This window comes from Peromyscus californicus, unplaced genomic scaffold (assembly GCF_007827085.1).
Source record: "Peromyscus californicus insignis strain IS unplaced genomic scaffold, ASM782708v3 Scaffold_10__1_contigs__length_136768540, whole genome shotgun sequence".
Lineage (NCBI taxonomy): Eukaryota > Metazoa > Chordata > Mammalia > Rodentia > Cricetidae > Peromyscus > Peromyscus californicus.
The window spans coordinates 31,736,971-31,760,614 of NW_026294391.1; the positions used below are offsets into that span (position 1 = coordinate 31,736,971).

The following is a 23,644-nucleotide window of genomic DNA, read 5'->3' on the forward strand; positions in this document are numbered from 1 at the left end:
TTTTTTTTTTGTTTTAGACAAGATGTCATTATGTATCCCTAAGCTGATCTCAAAGTTGTGATTCTCCTACCTCAGTATCATGAGTGCTGGGATTATAGGCATATGCCACTATGCCTGGGTATTGCTCTCATTTTAATTGTGTTTTTTTCCATAAGTAATGATGATGAACACTAATAGTTAAACTAACAAATGGCAATTATTGTCACCTGCTTTTTGAACCCATTTCACAGAATACAAGAGATAAGAACCCCCTTTTTCTTTTTTTAATTTTAAAATTAATTAAATTTTACATATCAGACACGAATTCCCCTGTCCTCCCTCCTCCCCACCTCTGTCCTCCCCCCAGTTCACCCCTCATTCCCACCTCCTGCAAGGCAAGGACTCCCCTAGGGATTCAGCTCAGCCTGGTAGATTCAGTTAGGCAGGTCCAGTCCCCTCCTCCCTTCACCTAGGCTGAGCAAAGTGTCCCAGCATAGGCCCTAAGGAACCCCCTTTTTCAATCAGTCTCTAAAGCAGAAGTTTCAAAGTAAAATTTTAAAAATCTTTCCAAACAAATTCTCTTGTCTGACCCTACTAAACATTAGGAGAAAAGGCAACGTAGTGGGGTAAGTGACAGTGGGGATGCTGGTGACCCTTGAGGATAGTAGTGGAAAAAAGACTAAGACTGCACTTTGTTAGTCTGAGTAAAAGTGATGTGGTCAGTTTTGGAAAAATGAACCTCCTATGAGCTCATTATTAGTACATGTTACTCTATGTGTGAAAACATTAAAACAGTCAAATACACATAAAAATCACTCCTCCTCAGAAGTGTAGTTTGTGAAGGTCACCCAGGTAGAACCAGGCATTCAGAAGGTAAATCCATGGCAAGGGCCAGGGTAGGGTAATGTTCTTGAAATAGAGACAGGCTACATTAAAAGTGCCTGGCCGTACTGGTAGCCATGGTACTCAGAGAAAATTTCAGGAAGGGTTGAGAGGAGATAGGAATGGTAGCAAGAGGCACTGCAATCAGTATATTAGAATTCAGAGGGAATTAAATATGAAGTCAACTCAAGAGCCAAGCATGTGTGGATCACAAAGTATTTCCCAAAAGAACATCAACAACAATTAGGGTAGGTATGAGCAAAAAACAAAGTAGGGGTGGAAGTTTCCTCATATAAGAATGTGTAACTCAACGATGTAAGGACCACAAAAAATGAAAACAGTGTAAGATTTCTGAATGAGTAGCAACCAAAATTTGATTCAAACTCAATCTCTTAATGAATCTGAGGTGCTTCTGGTGGCACTCACCTGTATTAAACCATGTAACTTCATCTTAGCTTTGGTTTTGAACACTGATGCATGCTCTTCAAACCTCCTTCATGCCACATAATGCCAATGATGCTGCCTGAAGTACTCTAGCTCAGTATTGAGAATTGTTTATGTTATGTATTGCAAGGAATTTCTCTCTATTACTCTCCCTCTCTCCCTTTCCCTCCTCCTACCCTCTGTGTGTGTGTGTGTGTGTGTGTGTGTGTGTATGTATGTGTGTGTGTCGGGGTGTCTGTATGCCCATGTGAATGCAATCAGTGTCAGATGTCAATATTGGTTGTTTTCTTCAGTTGTTCTCCATCTTGTTTTTTGAGACTCACTGAACCTGGAACTTGTATATCCAGTTAGACTGGCTAACCAGCAAGCCCCAGGAATTCTCCTGCCTCTATTTACCCAGTGCTGACTTTACAGGTGTTCACTGTTGCACCTAGCTTTTTAATGTGAATGTTGGGTATCCAAACTCAGGTCCTCTTTCATGTATGACAAGTACTTTATTAACTGAGCCATCTCCTCACCCAATTTCATATATATATATATATATATATATATATATATATATATATATGTGTGTGTGTGTGTGTGTGTGTGTGTGTGTGTGTGTGTGTGTGTGTAAAATTTATGGAGTTCTGCTCTTATAGAAACATAATGAGTTTCTATATGGACAATATTTTCTTACCATCATTCCTTATCATATAATGATCAAATTAGTATATATTTTGGTTGTATTGTGTTAAAATGTTTTATTTTTAAAAATGGTTTCAATTTTTGCCTTGAGTTTTATAAAAAAACAATAATTGGGCTAGAAGAGATGGCTCAGTGAGTGAAGTGTTGTAGACTATTAGTTTAAGGTTACTTTTGTTTATGTTGCATTTGTTTAACTCTGTGAAGTTGTGCTACTGTGCCTCTCTAAAACACCTGATAGTCTAATGAAGAGATAAATGGTCAATGGCAAGGCAGGAGAAAGGATAGGTGGGGCTGGCAAGCACAGATAATATATAGGAGAAATCTGGGAGAAAAAAAAGAGAAAGAGCAAGAGAACAAGGAGAGGAGGATTCTAGGGGCCAGCCACACAGCCAACCATGGAGTAAGAGTGAAAGTAAGATATACAGAAATAAGAAAAGAAAAGGCCCAGAGGCCAAAAGCAGATGGGATAATTTAAGTTAGAAAAGCTGGCTAGAAGAAAGCCAAGCTAAGGCCACACATTTATAAGTAATAATAAGCATCTATGTGTGATTTATCTGGGAGCTGGTTGGTAGGCCCCTCAAAAGAGCAAAAACAACCAACAACATTTTGCCACCCAACATGGGGCTAGAGTAAGAAACTCTAACAACAGTGAAGTGTTTATTGTACAAGTATGAGGACCTCAGTGTGGATCCCTGTCACTCATGTAAAAGCCAGGCATTACAGCACATGGCTATACCCTCAGTGCTGGAGTGGCAGAGATGGGTGGATCCTAGGGTCTTTCTGGTCAGTCAGCCTAGCTAGAATGACAAGCTCCAGGTTTAACAAGAGACTATGTCTCAAAAAGTAATATGGAGGTTGAGAAGATGTAGACCTCTTACTTCCACATGTGTACATATGGGTGAGCATACCTGCAGACATGTGGGTGCACACACACACACACACACACACACACACACACACACACACACACACACACATACACATACACGTTATTGAATGAAGTTTGGTTTGAGATTAAGACAGAATCTCCAACAGTTTCAGAAATGGCCCTAAACATATTTTTGTCATTTTGTACCACATATATGAAGCAGCATTATAAAATCAACTTTGAAAAAATATTTAAGAGGCTCTGTGTCCTACAAGTATTAAATATTCAGCCAAGACTTAACTCTGTATATAAAAACAAGCCTGTCCATTTCATTAGCATGTACATTTTCTTTCATCTGTAATGAATGGTGAAATTACATGTATATTAAAGAATTGTTGTAGAATATTGTTTTAAGATGTATTACATTTGTTTATGCTGTGGAATATTTGTTTAACAATACAAAGATATGTTGCATTCCTTTATGTTGCATTTGTTTGACTCTGTGAAGCTGTATTACTTTGCCTGTCTAAAACACCTGATAGGTGGGGCTGGCAGACAGAGAGGATAATAGGAGGAGAAAAAGATCAAGGAGCAAGGGAACAAGAAGAGGAGGATGCTAGGGGCCAGCCACCCAGCCACACAGCTAGCTATAGAGTAAGAGTGAAAGTAAAATATACAGAAGAAAAGGAAAAAGCCCAAAGGCAAAAAGTAAATGGAAAAATTTAAGTTAAGGAAAGTTGGCTAGAAATAAGCCAAACTAAGGCTGGGCATTTATAAGTAACAATAAACCTCCATGTGTGATTTATTTGGGAGCTGGGTGGTGGGCCCCCCAAAAGAGTAAAGAACAAAGAGCCAAGAGTAAAGAGTAATAAAACAACCAACAACAAATAATTCTTTTTTATTTAATTTATTCATTTTACATTCTGACTGCAGTTCCTCCTCCTTCCTCTCCTCCCATTCCCTCACCTCCATCTCCCCTCTGCCTCCCTGATTCTATCCACTCCTCCTTTGCTTCTGTTCAGAAAGGGGCATGCCTCCCATGGGTGTCAACAAAGCATGGCATATCAAGTTGCTGTAAGACTAAGCATCTCCCCTTGTATTTAGCCTGGACAAGGCAATCTAGTATGAGGAATAGATTCCCAAGAGCCAGCCAAAGCATTAGTGACAGTCCCTGCTCCCATTGTTAGGAGTCCTACAACAGACCAAGCTACACAACTGTCACATATATGTAGAGGGCCTAGGTCATTCCCATACAGGCTTCCTGGTTGTTGGTTCAGACTGTGCGTTTCTATGAGCTAGATTATTTGTTTCTGTGGGTTTTCCTGTGAAACCTGATGCCAGGGAAACTCCCACAGATCGACAAGGATGCCTTCAGCTAAGATTCCTAGCAATAGTGCATACGTAGCCTGAACTGGCCATCTCCTGTGATGATATTGGTGACTACCCAAATTGTCATCAGAGAGCCTTCATCTAGTAACTGATAGAAACAGATGCAGAGACTTATGGCCAAACATTAGGCTGAGCTCAGGGAATCCTGCTAAAGAGATGGAATAAGGAATGTAGGAGCAGAGGGGTCAAGAACACCACAAGAATTTTAAAAAATAAATTTCTTTATGGTTTATTATTTTTGTTTGATTTGTATACCTGTTTTATGTATCTATAAACCACAGAACATATAAATATTTCTTAGGCAAAAAGGAAGGGTCAGCAAAGGAAAACCTAGGTAGTATGGCTTCTGAGTATCCAGTTTTATGTTAGTATCTCCTCGCAGATTCCCAAATGAAGAAAAGTCACCTTTGAGGACCATCTGAGTCATCATCCAGCCAAGGCTTGGATTTTGTAGTGACCTCTAAGCAGCCAGAGGGTCAGATGGTTCATTCAAGAAATTCATGGTGAGCACCTCATATATGCTCAAGGCAGTTCTAGATATTCCTGAAGCAATGAAAAAGCAGAGAAAAACCATTCTCCTTTGGTGGTCTTTCAATATTGTTTAGATTTAATATATCCAGAGAATTTAGAGTTTCTTATAGGCAAGAAGAAAAATCTGTTGAAAACCATTTAGACCTACAATGGATAAATGTACACACATCCAATGGCTAACCTAGGAAGATAGACATATCAAACAGTGATCACACATAGCTACACTCTTTGTTGACTCTCTGCCCAGGTGGAGTGCCTTTCATGGGGTCAAAACCACCCAGGTTTAAGACTTTTCTTGCTGCATGAGTTTGAGGAGTTTGTTCAATTGAGGTCTTAATTTTCTAATTTATTGAATGACAACAATCTGAGTACCTATATTCAAAGGATAAGGGATTTAATATGCTTAGCATCCATCCACATTTATAATTATGTTTATAATTATTTAATAAGAGGTAAAGCATTCTGTATGCTTGAATATTTATAAATCTAGTTTTGAAAATATTTTTCATTTATTTTTGAGGTTATAATTATGATATTTCCCCCTTCCCTTTCCACTCTACAAACCCTTCCATATACCCCCTCCTTACACTCTTTCAAATTCATGGCCTCTTTTTCATTAATTGATGTTACATGCTTGTGTGTGTGTGTATTCCGAAATACAACCTGCTCAGTCTGTATAGTATTTATTACTTGATTATATGTTTTCAGAGTTGACCACTTGGTATTGGATAACCAGTTGGCATGCTCTTCCCTGGGGATGACTATTTCTCTTGCTCTCAGCATTCTTTAGTTGCCTGTAGATCTTTGTGTAGGACTGAGGCCTCATAGTCTTTCCCCTGTCCACTTTGGGCTGTCTATTGGTGCTTTTCTTGTCCCACTCATGATTGGACAGTCATGTTGCTGAGACTTTATGGGTACAGTTTCTGACATTTCTAGGAGACACAGTCTCACAGCAAACTCCCTGATTCTATGGCTCTTCCACTCTTTTTACCACCTCTTCTGCAACGTTCCCCAAAGCCTTAGGAGCAGGAGTGCTTTTATATATCTATTCATTAGGACTAAAATCTTCTAGCTTTTTTTGAGTGCCTCTTTGTTTTTATTTTTGTTGTTAGCATGCAAACTTTCTCAAGCTCCCATCTCAGTTTTGTAGGATGCCTATAGTTGTCCTACATTCATAAGAATTGCTGAGGTAGGAATACTTTGTTTCCTGGGCATGTCCTCCTTGGTCCAGATTCTTGATCCCCATTCACCAGGCTCCAGTCAGACCTCCCTCATCGTGGCTTATGCACCTTCATTTTACAGCTCTTCAATCCATTTGTCACCAATACAAGGCTGCTGAATGTCATGAACTTTGCTAGAAGAGACAACTAGAGGAGCAAGTGGCCTTGCCTTGACTGGATCATCTTCATGGAGAATTCCTTATTGACTCCCTTTCGTTCCTGAATATTGGGGATTCTTTTCCAAGCCATCAGGAAATCCATTGTCTTCACCTTCCAGATACATAATGCAAGAAGCTTTCTTCTTGACGCTTTCCAAGTGCCAGGGCAATGTCTGGCCTGAAGCAGGTGCTTCATAATGATTTGTTGAATAAACTAATCAAAACTGGTTTATAACAGCGCTTTTTATGCTGAAATAGAAGAAAATTTAAATTTTTATTCATTTGATTGCCTATGAGCTGTTATCTGGCCTCTCAGGCATTTAGTGTCAAGAGTAAGTTTGCTCTGTGGAAAACTGACTATCACAAACCTCATCCTTCAATTCAATTAATTAGCACTTGGGTGGACTAGCTTGATATTGCTTCTTCAGGACTGGGTCTCCTGAGTGCTTGATAAATTCAGTTCTTGGGTTTGCAAAACCACAGGGGAAAGATCAAAACCTTAGAGGCGCAGGAGGCAGGGGCATTGTGAGGATCAGCTTGAAACTAGATGAAAAGCCTGTTTCCTACCCACACGTGCCATCCTCCTATTTTTAAATAGCATCAGGTTGATTGAGGAAAGGGAACCATCTGAACTGTCAGGTGTTAGCAATTAAAAATAAAACGGCAACAGCCGAGAAATCATTATCACAAGGCATGCACGTGTTAGACATTTCAAGTTCTACCAAGTGCAAGTGCATAGCAAGAGGTATTGAGAATATGAAAGTGCATACACCTGAATTTTAGTGCAGGGAGGCAGCCTTTCTTATTGCTGCCTCAATGAAATGCTAGCTTTAGATGCATTAATATATCTCTGTCCTGCTCAAAATCCTTTATGATTCTTCATAAAATATATGAACCATGCTCCTTCAATCTAACACTGCAGAAAACCAGTACAGGGGTGGAAAGTACTGCATTCAAGAGATTACAGCTCTGTTTTCGTTCCTTCCATGTCCACAGTGAATAGGTGGTAACCTTCTTTACTGTTGAGTACGGATTGGATCTCAGCATTCTCAATAAAGCATTTTGACCAGTTTTAAAGCTGATTATTCCTTATATTCTTTTCTCATTGTGACAGCTAGAGTAAACCTTTAACATTCAAAGCAGATCAATGTCTCAACTTTAATCCTTGACTCTAATTGATCTGCCTTGCCTGCCTGCATTTTGACTTTATCTGCTGGTACTCTCCCTTTCACCATGCTAGCTGTGGTAGGGTCTTTGTTTTTTTAAACACAATAGGAACCCATCAGCCCCAGGACCTTTGCACTGGCTGTTATTTCCAGAACAATCTCTATCAGCGTATGTTAATAGGCCACTCAAATTTAGTTCAACTTTTACCTATAAAAATGAGACTTATTGTGATCTTCAGTTCACAATTACAGCCATCCTGTGGCAGGTGAGTCATGGCCACCTAAACATTTGTAGTTTCCAGAAGCAGTTAATACATTTCCTTCCATGGTGAAAGTGACTTTGAAGGTGTGATTATGGCTCTCTAATGTGAACAATTATGAGAGACTATGTGGGCTTGAAACAATGGCAGGAGGTTTTATAAGAGGGTCAGAGTAAAAGGACACCTGACAGGGATCAGAGGAGAGGGGGCTTTGAAGATGCTACTTCAGTAGCTTTGAAGATGGAGAAAAGACCACAAGGGAGGGAATAAAGGTATCCTCTAGCAGCTTCAAGATGCAAAAGAATGATTCTCCCTTGGAGCCTGTAGCAGAAACACAGTCCTGCTGACATCTTAACTGCAGGAATGCTGGCCTCCAAACTCTTAAGATAATAAATTTGTGTTGTTTTAAGCTGCTGTGTATGGTAATTTATTTCAGAAGCAAGAGGAAGCCAAGATACATCCACTCTACTTTTTCTTATTTTCATTTCCTTTAAGCCCTAGAAATATGTTGTCATGTTTATGTTTACTGTCATTTTTCTGCCGTGGCTCCTGATTTCCATTAGGATGGAAGCCCCCTAGGTGATGTGGCCTGTCCCCTGCTCCACTGCAAACTTGAACCTGGAACCTGCCATAGTGGAGATACTCAGTGACTAGTTCTTGACTTAAGTACTTAGTTCATTTTAATCTAGTTTCCTCCACTAAAATTACTTCTCAAAAGCCAGGCAGTGGTGGCAAACACATTTAATCTCAGCACCCAGGAGGCAGAGGGAGGTGGATGTCTGTGAGTTTGAGGCTAGCCTGGTCTACAGAGGAAGTTCCAGGACAGCCAGGACTACACAGAGAAACCAAAGACAAAACAATAAGAAATTGCTTCTCACAACTTTAAGAATGAATTAATCTGATGCTTATCCTAACCTTTGTCTCTTTCTTTCTGTCATTTTCTCCATATCCTTGTCTTTGCCAATGTCTGTATGTATCTGTCATCTCTGTCTCTGTCTGTGTCTTCCCCCACCCTCCCCCACAAACTCACACTTAGGATTTAGAATTTTCTTTCCCCATAGACTGGGTCCATTTCAGGTTACAGTTCTTCATGAAGCCCTTTCTGGACTCAGTGATCCACATTAAACTCTACATTTTTCTGAATTCCTGAGGTATTTTTATCACCCCTCCCACCAAGCCATACAGTAAATTATAATAAGTATAGTTAAATGTAAAATGTTATTAACTAATAACTCAGAATTAACTACCAAGGACTATAAAGGCTGATTCTAAAGAATAAAAAGGATAGCCAGGCATGGTGGTACACATCTTTAATCCCAGTACCTGGGAGACAAATCTGTGTGAGTTCAGGGCCAGCATGGTCTACATAGTGAGTTCTAGGACAGCCAGGGCTATGTAGTGAGAATACCCCCCATTAGAAAAAAATGGGTAAGTGTTGGCTCTGGGGCTAAAGCAAATTACCCAAGACAGAACCATACACAGCACATACACTGAGCTTCTATCAGCTCCCACCAAGGCTGAGATTCATATCTGGCTGAAAGGATATGATCCTGGTCCATTGGATGGTGGACAACTTCACATAAGTGTTGCAGACAGGTCTAGCCAACAAGTAGTTATCATCTCAGACATCAACTAAGCTTATTGAGAATCTTCCCACTGGATTGCTGGTGAGACTCATGAGGAAATTGAGCATGAGTACTAAAGCACTCTGAAAGGCTGTCCTCTACTTGAAGCTGTTTATGGGGATATTGTTGAAACTGGCTGGGAATCCAATTGCAGGGGTACTGCCTCATTAAGGGGTGAACCCCTATGGGGGCTCTTTGTATTGTTGGCTATTATTTACCTACAAAGTGAGGAAGAAATAGAAAGCACATTAGGAAGATGAGCCCCTTGCCTTGCCATTTATCTCTATGCCTTTGACTGACAAATTCTAACTCTCAACAAGCTGGCAAAGAAGAAATGTTTACACAGGGTCCAGTTCTAGGACAACAAATCGAGGTGAAACTGTGACTTTGTAACTGAAGGGTAAAATACTGATAACTGGCATACTTTGTATCTGTAATTTCTCTTGAATGTCACCACTATTGTAAGCTCCTTGAGGGTAACAAGAGTGACACACTTTCCCTCTCTGTCACCCTACTGTGGTTTATAAGGCATTTAACATAGTGCTGACCACATGTAAGAAGTAGTTGATTGACTGTAAATAAGATTCCCCTAAGCTCTTATTTGCTCAGTAGCCTGGGAAGCTGATGGCACCATCCTCTCCCTTTGTGTTACCCTATTCTGAAATCTAATGACAGAGCAGTTCAACCATGAGTGAGCAACAGCTGCCACCAACCTAGCAATTTCCAACTGCAAACCAGGCTGTGATTTTCTCCACAGCGATTATGCCATCTTGGATGTCATTCTTGAAAACACTAACGCCAAGCTGGGGCCAATTGTGATTTTGTTTATTAAACTCTCACTTGGTGGGAAACAGCCATGTCAGCTGCTGGTTCTCCCAAAGTCAATTCTCACTCAGGCTTTCAAAGCCAACCCACCAAGAAAGCACGTGCCAGTCTGTTCCACCTTCACTTTTTCTTATAAAGACTTATACTTTTCTACCAATTCATTTAGAATCAAAACAAAATAATTCATACAAGCCTCCTTCATAGACAAAAGGTCAAGTGTACAGTCTAATGGTGATGTTCACTTAAATGCATGACCTTCAAAATCTTATTTTGTGTGAACCTCAGAATCTCTTATTCTAGAAACTTCCATCATTGAAAAGTCTATCCTAAAACATCCTAAATATAACACTGCCTGATCCTAGTTTTAACCCTAACTTTAGTCTTTTCTATTTCCTTGTTCATGTTTAAAATACAAAGGTACTCTTCTTTTACCCTGAATGTAATAGCTTTGTCTCAAATATTAGCCTAACACCAATAATTATGGCTTATAGTTTCTTGGGAGGTAAAATAGCTCTGAGCCTTGAGCTAGATAAATTTTTTTATGAGCTAAGGATCTGTGTTGTTGGTTGTTTTGGCTCTTTTGGGGAGCCCACTACCAGCTCCCAAATAAATAACACATGGGGGCTTATTACTACTTATAAATGCCCAGCCTTAGCTTGGCTTGTTTCTTGCCAGCTTTTCTTAAGTTATCCCCATCTACCTTTTGCCTCTGGGCTTTTTTCTTTCCTTACTACTGTATATCTTACTTTCACTCTTACTCCATGGCTGGCTGTGTGGCTGTGTGGCTGGCCCCTAGCATCCTTCTCTCCTTGTTCGTTTGCTCCTCCTTCTTTTCCTCCCAGATTTCTCCTTCTATCTATTCTTTCTGCCTGCCAGCCCTGCCTATCCTTTCTTCTGCCCTTTATTAGACCATCAGGTATTTTAGACAGGCAAAATAACAAAATAACACAGCTTCACAGAGTTAAACAAATGCAACATAAAAGAATGCAACACATCTCTTCATCATTAAACAATGTTCCATAGCATAAACTAATGTAACACATCTTAAAAATAATATTCAGCCAGGCGGTGGTGGCGCACACCTTTAATCCCAGCACTCGGGAGGCAGAGCCAGGCGGATCTCTGTGAGTTCGAGGCCAGCCTGGGCTACCAAGTGAGTTCCAGGAAAGGTGCAAAGCTACACAGAGAAACCCTGTCTCGAAAAACCAAAAAAAAAAATATTCTACAACAGGTCTGTTATTTATTATTACTTGTGTGCCCTTGTATATGATAGTTTACACTCTTTAAATTCCAGATTCTTTTTTTTTTTGTCCTGGGTTCTATAAGAAAGCAAATTTCAAATTCTTTAATAGATAGATATGTTACATTTGGATATGAAGGGTACCCAACAAAGGCTCATATGTTAAAAGATTGTTTCTCATTGTTTGGAAAAGTGTTGGCAACTTCAGGAGATGGGGCCTACTTAGAGGAAGTGGGTCACTGAGGGACTTGATCATATTCTGGCTCCTTTCTATTGAGGTTTGAATGTGAAATGTTAGATGATGTGTTTGAACACTTGGTCACCAGCTGGTGTGGAACCTTTAAGAGGTGGAGCCTTGCTTTAGGAAGTATGTCACTGGGTGTGGACCTGAGGGTTTATAGCCTGGCCTCCCTTTCAGTTCTCTCTCTCTGCTTCCTGACTGCTGGACTCATGCTCTTGCTACCTTGTCTTTTCCCACCATCATAGACTCTATCCCTCTGAAACTATAAGCCTAAATAAACCATTTTTCCATTAAGTTGCTTTATCTGTACATTGTATCACAGTAACAGAAAAGTAATTGAGATACTGCCTCTGTTTCCTGTATGCCATGAGGTCAGCTGCTTTGTTCTTCCTACATCTTGCCACCACTGTATTCTGTTTTGCTTTAGAGCCAGATGCTCATAGAGATAGCTTTGAAACCATGAGCCAAAATACATTGTCCTTCCTTTTAAATTCCTTTTCTCAGCTATCTGTCACAGCAATGAAAGTCTAACTAATGTAAGGGGCTAATGATGGTTACTCTGCCAACTTGTTATGAGGGAAATGTTTGAAAACTCTTAGCCAGTGATTGCTCAGTAAATGTTAACTGTATTTCCATTAAAACCAGACAACATTAACCTTTCTAGTCCAAGCTACCATCATCTCCTCTTTGAACTGCTGCAGCAGGCTCCTAAATGCTAAATTAGATATACAGTTTACTTGTCTATTTTCCATGCAGGGGCATGAAGAATCTTTTCTGATATCAGGTCCTACATTGGATTCTTATCATATTTAAATCCAAAGTCCCTGCTGTGGTCCATATGCCCCCATGTCACTTGGTTTCAGACTATACTTTTTTCTTTTCTTTTCTTTTTTTTGAGACAGGGTTTCTTTGTGTAACAGCCCTGACTGTCCTGGAACTCTCACTCTGTAGACCAGGTTGTCCTTGAACTCAGAGATCTGCCTGCATCTGCCTCCCAAGTGCTGGGATTAAAAGCATGCACTTTTATACCAGCTCTGACTATACTTCTGATTTCCTTTATCAATGATTTCTTCCATCCATTACTTCCATCTGGTCATGATTTTCACGTTGATACCTGTTTACATAAGTATTTTCTAGCTTAGGGCTATTTTATATGTTGATAGTTCTAGCCTGAATGCTCTTCATCTCAGATATTCAGTGGTATATCGTTTACTCCACGTTTCAGCTATTGTTTTACTCAAAGACAGCCTTTTTTGATCCCGTAAATTGGCTCTTATTTCCCACAGTAATGTTTAGTCCCCTTTATTTTATTCACTTTTGTGTTAGTAAAGACTGGGCATTGTTTGGTTTACCATGGTTCAGTGCGTGGCATATACAAGGCAGACAATAAATGTTTATGTTATAAACATTGCTTTTATTTACTTATTTTATTTTGTATATGTGTATGTGTGCATATGATGTGTGTACACAAATGTCTATGTCTGTGGAGTCCAGAGGTTGACATTGGATGGCTTTCTTAAGTGTTTCCCAGCATACTTTTTGATACAGTATCTCTGTCAAACCTGCAGCTCACTTATTCAGCAAGACTAAGTGGCAGTGAACTCCAGGGATTCTCCTGGCTGCATTCTCATTGTTAGGATTGTAGGAATGTACCATCACACTAGCTTCTTTACTTGGATTCTGGGAATCCAAATTCAAGTCCTCATGCTTGCACTCTAAGCACTTTACTGACTAACTCATCTCCTCAGTCTCATTTTATTTTAATTTTTAAAACAGGGTCTCATGTAGATCAGATCATGTACTTGCTATGTAGTTGGACCTGACCTTGAATTACTAACCCTTCTATTTACATTTCCCAAGTGATGGAATTACAGACCTGTGCTATCATGCCTGGCTTGTTTCTATTATTCTTCATGATTTGTTTTGGAGACTGGGTCATATTATGTAGCTGAAGAAGACTTTGAATTCTCGATCTTCCATCCTCTATCTTCCTCCTGAGAGTGTGGATTATAAGTGTAATATCCTGTCCTAAACATGATTTTGAGTGTTGTAGGACTTTTTGTGAGACTGCTTTTACCTCTAAAGTGGCCAAGTTACTGAGTCTTTCTCTGTCCCACCAGCCAGCTCCCAAATAATGACAGAGACTTGTTAATTATGAAAGCTTGGCCTTAGCTTAAGCTTGTCTCATTAGCTCTTATAACTTAAATAATCCATTTAAATTACTCTATGTTTTGCCTTGTGGCTTTTTACCTTTCTTTCATTCTGTATGTCTGACTCCTTCCATGTCTCCTTGGCATCTGACACATACCTAGATTCATCTCTTACTTCCTTTCTCTCTGCCCAGAAGTCACACCTATACCTCTTGCGTAGCTATTGGCCATTCAGCTCTTTATTAAACAAATCACAGCAATATATCTTCACACAGTGTACAATTATCCCACAACATCCAGCTCAGTCCATTCTTGGTGAATTGTGTGTTTTCATTGTGATGTTCAGAAATGAGATTCATGGCTTGACTCCTAGTCTTTGGAGAAATACAAAGCAAAAATAAGATAAAATAAAGAAGAAAATAAAAACAAAAAAGCCTATAGTAAATATGAGACTATCTCAAAAACATCTTCACAAAATTTATTATTTTATCTAGAGCTATCTCTGGGTACTTGCTCAAACTAGGGTTTTATATGAAAGAAAAACTTTCCTTTTTTCTGCCTCCTTTCCTAAAATCTACTTATATTTTGTCCACAAACATAAATGCAATGTCAATTGCCTCAGATGAGCCAAGTCTACCATTTTTTAAGCTGTCTGAAAACAAAATGGAAGAATTTAGTTTTGTTGTTGCTGTTATTTTTGAAATGGAAGCCATGTCTTATCATCAGTAAAACAAGCTGAAACACTAATAAGTCACAATGAGAGAGTCTACCTGGGATTCTTCCAGTCCATGCCTAGGAACCATTATTGCAATTTGAAAACACTTTGGCTTTTAAGGCTGCTAAGGACTTTGAGGCTTCTGTTTCAAGGCTGAATACAGGCTGTTTCTTCTAACTTGGTTGTACTGTACTTTGGGGGTATTATTGATAATGGTTTTGGGTGAAGGGCAAACCTCAGAGTACTGAGAAGTACTGAAAATTACGGGGAATAACATACCATAACTTCATGATACTGAGACCAAGTATTATTGAATTTTGATTAGTGACTGTCACTTGTTCTCCTTCTAGTCTTGTTTCTCTCTAAGAATGAGCTAATTTTTTTTATTAAGAGTGAGAGTGGATAGAAAATGTTATGAACCAAAGAGGGCCACTAGATAAATACCAGCTTACCCTGTTTGGGGGAGCTACAAAGCAGGTGGTGGCTGCTAGAATTTCTACTATTCTACTAACCTCATTTTTGTGTATTGAGCTGACAAGAATTTATGCCAAATGGAAAGAGAAATGTTCAAAAAATGCCACTGTCCTATGTACTTACAGAACAGAATTATTCCCATGAGCTATTAAGTCTACAATGGAATTAGTGGGTGTCAGTGTATGAACTGAATTGGATGTATTCAGATTATATACTTTGAACCCCTGGAACTTCTGGCAAGTCAGATTTACAAGCTCATGTTACATTTTTATTAACCCTTTGATAATGTGCATCTTTATTTCACATAATGGATATACTGACCCCATTTGTTCATTTGTTACTTATTTAATGTCCATTTTCAGTCACCTTATGATGCAAGATCTTTTGTGGTAGAAGCTGCTTTTCTTATGCCTAGGACATAGTGACCACTCGCTTATATTATATTTGTCGAGTATATAAGTGAATGGATAAGAGAGAGTGGGTATCAGGTACTATATAGGATATGGAGGTGAGTGATACAGGCTTTCTCCGAAGTAACAGACTATACAGACCACTACTGGCTGGTAAATAACCTGCCATGTTGCTATTCTGGGGCTGAAATGAGCTAGAGGAGCTAAAGAATGACTGACTCTTTTTTACAGGATTGAATCTCCCAGGTTGCTACTTCCTGCTTCATGCGTTGTATACCTATCTGGAGTTTGTGACTGCTGTTTTTGTAAGGCAGAATTTAGATTTGGAATTAATATGTTCCTAACCATGGTCCCAGTGGTGAAAAAAGTGGCAGACAGACTAATAACCTTGACATTAAGCTATGACCCAAATGGATCATATCCAAGAACCAAATAATGAATATTTCTAAGGATCCCATGAGAAGCAAACTGCTAGTCCTTCTGCCCCTGAATGTATTGAAATTGGAATAGCTATAAAATGTTGACATAACCTAGGAGAAAGTACAGGGATGCCAATTTACCTAACAATAAAGTTTTAGTGAGACAAAAGTAGAAGCTAATTTTAATTATAGAAGCATAAAGTTTCATTTATTGCATGCCTACGTTTGTGATCTAGTCACCCCTAAACTTCTACATTATTGACACATTTACTATAGAACTGAAAATCAAGAAGTATTGTTAAGCATATTTTTGTTATAGTTGGCTATATTTCAATTGGCAATAAGAATAAAATAATAATCCACTGGCTTGGAAATGCTGCTTATGGAGTTAAAAGCATTTCCTGCTCTTGTAGAAGACCTGAGTTCCATTCCCAGCACCCACATGACAGTTCACAACTGCCTGTAGCTCCAGTTCCAGGGGATTTCATGCCATCTTTAAGTCTCCATGGGCATTCACAGACATACACTGCACAAAAACTCACATGGGCACATACATATGCACATAAATAAATGAGAAAGAAACTAAAAAAAACAGCTCTACTGACAAAGAGTAACATATTTGATACTTGAGTTTGTACTTATTTTTTTTGGAATTTCCATTAATATTTTATTTCTAGGAATCTTTGTGTTATGCTTCATCTTAACGAAGTCTCCCTTCTTTTTAGAATTTATTCTTTACAATTTTAAATTACATTTTATTTATTTCTTGTGTACATGAGAGTGCACGTGAAAGGCAGAGGACAACTTATGGAACTCTTCTCTCCTTCCACCATATGAGTTCAGGGGTTCCAACTCCAGTCACTGGTCTGGGTAACAAGCCCCCTTAGCCTCTGAGCCATCTTGTAGGCCTTTTTCTGAAATTTGTTAAAAAAATATGAAGTCTAAGGGGTGAAAAGATAATTTATTCTTGCTGAATCTCAATTAACTAAAGGAAATTAACCCGACTGGTGCCTCTCAAACCTTGAGAAACAGAACATTGACTTAACACTCCTAGAATAGGGTTGCCAGCAAGCACCCAGGTGATGTCAGTGCTATTGGTCCAGGGACCACACTGTAAACAGGGCCTAGCTGACCTCGAATGTTCTTTTTCTTTACCTTTCTAGGTAATTCATGGTATATTACTTAAATCAGATTCAAATATGATATTCTACAAGTTATGTATATATGGTTATATTATGGTTATATTCATATACATATAGATACATAAAATCATATATTACATTTAATCTGTCCCAACAAATAAGTCAATATAAGGACACTACTTTAGTTTATAGCCCTTGAATATAATAACATACTGACTGTCTCTCTCTCTGTGTGTTTCTCTGTCTCTGTCTCTGTGTGTGTGTATGTATGTATGTATGTATGTGTTTATGAGTGTTTTGTCTGCTTGTATGCCTGTGTACCACATGTATGCAGTACTCTTGGAGGACAGAAGAGGGCATTTGATGCCCTGGGACTAGAATTTCAGATGATTATGAGCTGCCATGTGGGTACTGGGAATTGAATCCCAGTCCTCTGGAAGAATAGCCAGTGCTCCTCAGCCTCTGAATTTATTTTAATACTCTGTAGTGATAGCTTATTTCTCATGGGATAAAACAAGGCTATTAAAATATGTTACTTGTATATGTTCATAATAATTATCATCCTGTGCAAAGGAAAGGATGTATTTGTAATGGTAGAGTTAACTGAGTAGGAAGTTGAGTAGCTGAATCTTAGCCGCTAAGTTAACAAGGTAAGACTGACACAGAATGATGTTCATATTATTTTTGTTACTGAGTTTGGTGCCACCAGGAAAACAAGACTGATCCATTAGCCACTGTCAAATGACATAGCATTTAGATTATATTTTACTGAAGCATATGTTTCTTTTTAAACAATATTTTCTTTTATGTGTATGAGTGATTTCCATATATATATATTCACTATGTGCATGCTGATACACATGGAAGTCAGAAGAGAGCATAGAATTCCATATAACTATAGTTACTGATGGCTGTGAGCCACCACATAGATTCTGGGAACTAAGCCTGGGCTCTTTGGAAGAGCAACAAGTGCTCTTAACCACTAACCCATCTCCAGTTCTGAAACATGTTTCATATCAGGACTTAAATGAAGGCCAGTGTCAGTCAGATTAAATAGTCATATCTGCATGTATGAAATGCTTGATAGTCCATAGATTAATGCCGCCATTGTAGTTCCCAGACTGATTTCTTGGTTCTTCTTTGTGTAACTCACATTTATTCTAAAAGTCTTTGGAAATCTTTGGGAAGTGAATCAGGGTTTTAGTGATAGTTAAATCTCTAGAGGTATCTTTTATATTTTATTTGTTTGTTTGGGTTTTATGCAGGGTTGGGGGTTGAGATAGGGTCTTTCTAGGTAGCCCAGCTGGCCTGGAATTCACTGTGGGAGTTGAAGCCAGCTAGCTTCAAACTTGTGGCACTCCCCTTGCCTTAGCCCATTTTCTTATCATTAAACTATCTCTAAAAATCTCTTAAAGATTCTTTAAAATATTTGTTTTATGTGTATGAGTGTTTTGCCTGCACGTATATTTGTGTATCATGTGCATGTAGTGCCCACAGAGGCCAGGAGAAAGCTTCAAGATCCCCTGGAACTGGAGTTACTGGCAGTTTTCAATCACCATGTGGGTGCTAGGAATTGAACCCTGGTCCTTTATGCGAGCAGTCAGTGCTTCTAAACACTGAGTCATTACTCTAGTCCTTAACATTGTTTTCTTTTTTTTCCCCACTAGTTTAAAACAAAATAAATACGAAACACACAAGCTCTTAGGATCAATGACAAAATCCCCTTGGACTTCAGTTTCTTCACCTGTGAATAATAGTAGGATTGGATGCTTTTTCAAAGACCTTTTCTGCTTCTGTGTATATTTCACTGAAGCACTGATCAAAATTATTTGATACTTTCAGGTTCATGACTCCCCAAAATATAGAGTAGATTCATTGTTTAATCAGAATGTATGTCCATTGCTGGGAAGTTCAAAGAATTCTGTCAGTCTTGAGAAGTAAATCACAGTCATCAGAAGCTTCTGTAATTAAGTTTATTACAGAGAGTACAATATAATTTACATCTGCAAACTCTGAACCACCAAAAGTAATGGGATGTCAACGTTCACAAAGTGCTCAGCAAAGTCACTTCTGTTGAAACAGCACTAATGTAAATGAGGCTGCCATGTCAGGCCCAAAGAGCTGGAGAGCAGCTAGCAGCAGTGTCGAGGTAGATGGCTGAGGGTGGAAAGCCAGGTAGCCAAGTGAGTGTTCCCAATTCACGAAATGTTTCAGGAATATTCTTGTTGAAGTGAGCCATGCAAATTTTCTGGAGACAGACTATTTTTTCTCATTGTCCGCCTATGTCTGTCAGTCCCCAGCCTAATAGCATACTGTGGTAAATTTGAAACTGCCTTCATAGCCTCACTGCAATTGGGAGGGGCACAATAAAGTTAAACATGTGGATGTTTTGAAACTGCCTTTGTTGTAACAATTGAGAAGTCAAATAATATGCAGTTTCCCCTCAGAATTTTCAGTTGTTCCAGGACCTTTTAAAGATTTTAAAATCTGTGGATGTTCAAGTGTTTTGTATGAAACGGTGTACTATTTACATGTGCAGCCTCTTGTGTGCTTAAGTCATCTCTGTGTAACTTCTCATTAACACAACAGTTGCCATATGTTGTATTGTATAGAGAAAATGACAAGAAAAGGGTTCATAGATGTTCACTACAGATGCATAATTTCTAGCATTTTCAATCCATTTTTGGTTAAATCCTTGAACAGAAATCCCCAAAATGTGAAAGGTTCACCTTATCTTTGTACTTCACTTTTTTCCTGTTGCTTTTTAGGAATACTTTTCTGCTGCATGTAACAGAACATTTGTCTAACAGTATCTAATACCGCAAAAACTCAAACTGTTTATTTGACCAAAAGCTCAGAAGTAGGTAGCTCAGTGCAGTGACATTGCTCTGTGATGCCACAAACTTAAATGATGTCTTCCTTAAAGCTATGTCACCTTTGGTGTAGTCAGAAACATATCCTCTTGTGAATTCAAAATAGGAGCCTCAGCTTTGTACAACACCATCACAACAACAACAATAACAACAACACTTCGAAGATGATGTGGAAAGAGGCATTTTCTTCATTATTTTTCAGAGAAAATGATTTTCCCCAGTAATCCTCAGTAGACTTATGTTTTGTTTATTAGCACTGATGTAGATACTCACTCCTATAATAATTGCTGACAGAGTGATATGGAAAATGCCATAAATGTTGGAGATTAATCAGAATTCATTTCCTGAGAATTTCAAATGGTTGAAAACAACAGGACTTTCATAGTAGCATACTGTGAGCACATGGCAAAGGTAATTCTTTAATGAGAAAGCCAATCAAAGAGTAAAACTCTTTTAAAGGTGGTTGGTACATAGGGCTAAGAGAGGAAAGAATGCTGAAAAGCAGATGCCAGATGAGATGCAAAATGGATTAGAATCATCTTTAAGTACAGAACTGGGGGTTACCTTTATTTTTTAAAACAGAGATTCCTTGCCACATATTAAGGTTTTTACAAGGGTTTTTTTTTTATCTTTACAGAGTCAAGAGAAAAGTGTAAGCTAAAAAAATAATTCCCTAAATAAGGAGATACTCTTGGTTGGATCCTGTTAGGCATAGAAGGAAGACAGTCATTGCTGTGCTTTATTCCCACATTTGAGATACTAATTCTTGGCAGCACCGAGCTACAGAAATAGGAGGATTTTCTTAGCAAAGATCAAGTAGGAAATGTTTGTAGGCAATCAGTAATGTCTGCTACAAGTCTCTTATTTCAAATGACAATCATGAGATAGTGAAATTGTTTTCAGAGTATCATCTTAAACATGGAAAGCAACACCAAGCCTTCTGAAGCTATGCATATATCTCCTATTGTTAGTAATAGTCACACACTGTGTTTTGAGCAGTATCTCAGTGTTGCACAGAGCAGTTTTTATTGACATTTCAGTCTAGGCTCTAATTTGGGGTGGACATAAGGTTTCTTCTTCCACTCAGCTTCCTTGTCACTGATGAAATGATCATGTTACTAGGAGGCATTTTCTTGACTTTCTCTAGAGAGGGTTTTTCTGTTTGTGATTTATTTTCTTTGATGATAGTCCTTGAAACTTATCTCTAAGAGGAGATTGCTTCCTTCTTCCCACAAGCTCATCTCTGGGTAATAAATCTCAATAGACATTGAAGTTTCCAAGGAGCCCGCACTGTGTGGGCTTGTTTGTTTTTTCTTCTGTTATTTTACCTATTGACTCACTAAAGCCAAATCTTGAGCTTTATGTCATGACTCAAATTCTGAAAGGCTCAAGCAGAACAGGATACTGCCTGTAAGAATGCAATTCTGTAATCTACTCCATTCCTTGGGATAAAATTCACAGTTGAGATGTATTATAATGTGTCATACATTGGAGCATGTGCATAGCATGCTCTCTCTGGTAACTGCTCTTTGTAGCATGAATTGTTAGAAGATCTTATTAATAAAAAAAAAAAACTCAGAGCCAGGTATTGGGGTAAAAGCTGGAAGATCAGAGAAGCAGAACAAGCCACAGCCACCTCACCTTGCCAGTTCCTCAGCTGATCCTGTTTCCTCACACTGGAAGCCTCTGAGTCCTCATCCAAATGGATCTCAGCTGAACTGCTGCTAAAAGCCTAAAAGCTTAACTAGGCCTCTAGTTCCTGGTCCTCATGCCTTATATACCTTTCTGCTTTCTGCCATCACTTCCTAGGATTAAAGGCGTGTGTCACCATGCCTGGCTGTTTCCAGTGTGGCTTTGAACTCACAGAGATCTGGATGGATCTCTGCCTCCCAAGTGATAGGATTAAAGGTGTGTGTGCCACCGTTTTCTGGCTTCTATGTCTGTCTAGTGGCTGTTCTGTTCTCTGACCCCAGACAAGTTTATTAAAGTGCACAATATATTGGGGGACACAATATCACCACAGCTTTTATATGAAAGTTACTCTACAGGGTCATATGAGAAACAGCTTGTGTAATTGGCATTTCCTTTACAGCATTTCATGAACCTGTAATTCCCTTTTTATGGCTTAAAAAATCAATTAGTTAAAAAATATTTTGTGTTTGTGTATGATGTTTGCAAGAATGGGCACATGCATGCCACAATGCAGATGTGGAGGTCAAAGGATAGCTTTGTGTAGTTGGTCTCTTCTTTTGCCTTTATGTGGTTTCTGGGGATTGAATTTAGGCTTCTGGATTGCGCAGTAAGTGCCTTTATCAGCTGAGCCATTTTCCTCCCTTGGTTTACAAATTCTTAATGAATGGGAATTGCAATATTGTCCAAAATGCCAAAAACTGGTTAAATGGCACTTTGGAGAAGGGAATAGTGGTACTGACTTTATCTTAATATTATATACCAATATTTGCAAGCTAGGGCATTTTGCCCTCAGTAATAGGAAAACCTCAAAAAAAATCCTGTATTATGATATAGCAAGTGTGAGGCTCTGGGTCAGGTCCCCTAGCACTACCAAAATTAAAGTGAATACAAACTTAAAAACTATAAATAAAGAACAAAAAATTCAACATTTTGAGAACAAGTGACAGTTGAGTGCTCAGACCTAAATATGACAGTTATACCATCCCCTCCAAGATTCAGGGAACATTGCAGAAGAATGGGCCAAGGAGGATTATAAGAGCCAGAGGAGCCTTTTTGCCAAGATGGCGCCGAAAGCGAAGAAGGAAGCTCCTGCCCCTCCCAAAGCCGAAGCCAAAGCGAAGGCCTTGAAAGCCAAGAAGGCAGTGCTGAAAGGCGTCCACAGCCACAAAAAGAAGATCCACATGTCACCCACGTTCTGGCGGCCCAAGACCCTGCGGCTCAGGAGGCAGCCTAAATATCCTCGAAAGAGCGCGCCCAGGAGAAACAAGCTTGACCACTATGCCATCATCCTGACCACTGAGTCAGCCATGAAGAAGATAGAAGACAACAACACACTTGAGTTCATTGTGGATGTCAAGGCCAACAAGCACCAGATCAAACAGGCTGTGAAGAACTCTATGACATTGATGTGGCCAAAGTCAACACCCTCATAAGGCCTGATGGAGAGAAGAAGGTGTATGTTCGGTTGGCTCCTGACTATGATGCTCTGGATGTTGCCAACAAAATTGGGATCATCTAAACTGAGTCCAGCTGGCTAATTCTAAATATAGTTTTTCACCATAAAAAAAAAGAGCCATAGGAATGGGATGGGGTTGTAAAAGGCTTCTGGCAATAACAAGCTCTCAAGGTCTGTGGATGACTGCACTTGGTCTGCACGAGAACGAACTGATCAGCAGTGACATGCGCATGGTGGGCTATCTAAGGTGTGCTACCCCTCACTGCGGATCTGTTTTCAAAGGTTGAAGTCAAGGAAAGGGAAGTCATTGCCTTCGGTTGTGTACACACTAGTGACTCTCCAGACTACGATGGATAATCCCAATGTAGTGGTCACACAGAGAATCCAGTTAAACTAAATGGGTCACAAAACAAGACCAAAAGTCATGAGTCTGGGAAAGGGACTATTAGGGTGTGGTAGGAGAAACTAAAGATGGTGGAGGGAGAAAGTAAGAAGAATTCATTATAGACATATATAAAATTTCCAAAGAACCAATTTAATACAAAAGTGAAAATCAGCATTTTATTAATCCCCCCCACCAGCCTCGATAATGTTGACTAATCTATCTATGGTTGAGGCTTCCCCATAGGTCAAGAGACTACAAGGTTAAGAAATGTAAAGTGCTCATTTTTGGCAACACACACTTTTTAAAAAATGAATATCATATCCAAATTATATTTGGAAGCAAAATAGTGTATCATGATGGAGATGGTAGGAGATGAATACGATATTTTACAAGTTATACAAAAAGTTTTTAAA

At 39.1% G+C, this 23,644-nt stretch overlaps 1 pseudogene; it reads left to right on the top strand.

Moving 5' to 3' along the window:
- The first annotated feature begins 22,451 nt into the window (after positions 1 to 22,451).
- LOC128114654 (60S ribosomal protein L23a-like) lies at positions 22,452 to 22,909 on the top strand (annotated as a pseudogene).
- Positions 22,910 to 23,644: the final 735 nt, after the last annotated feature.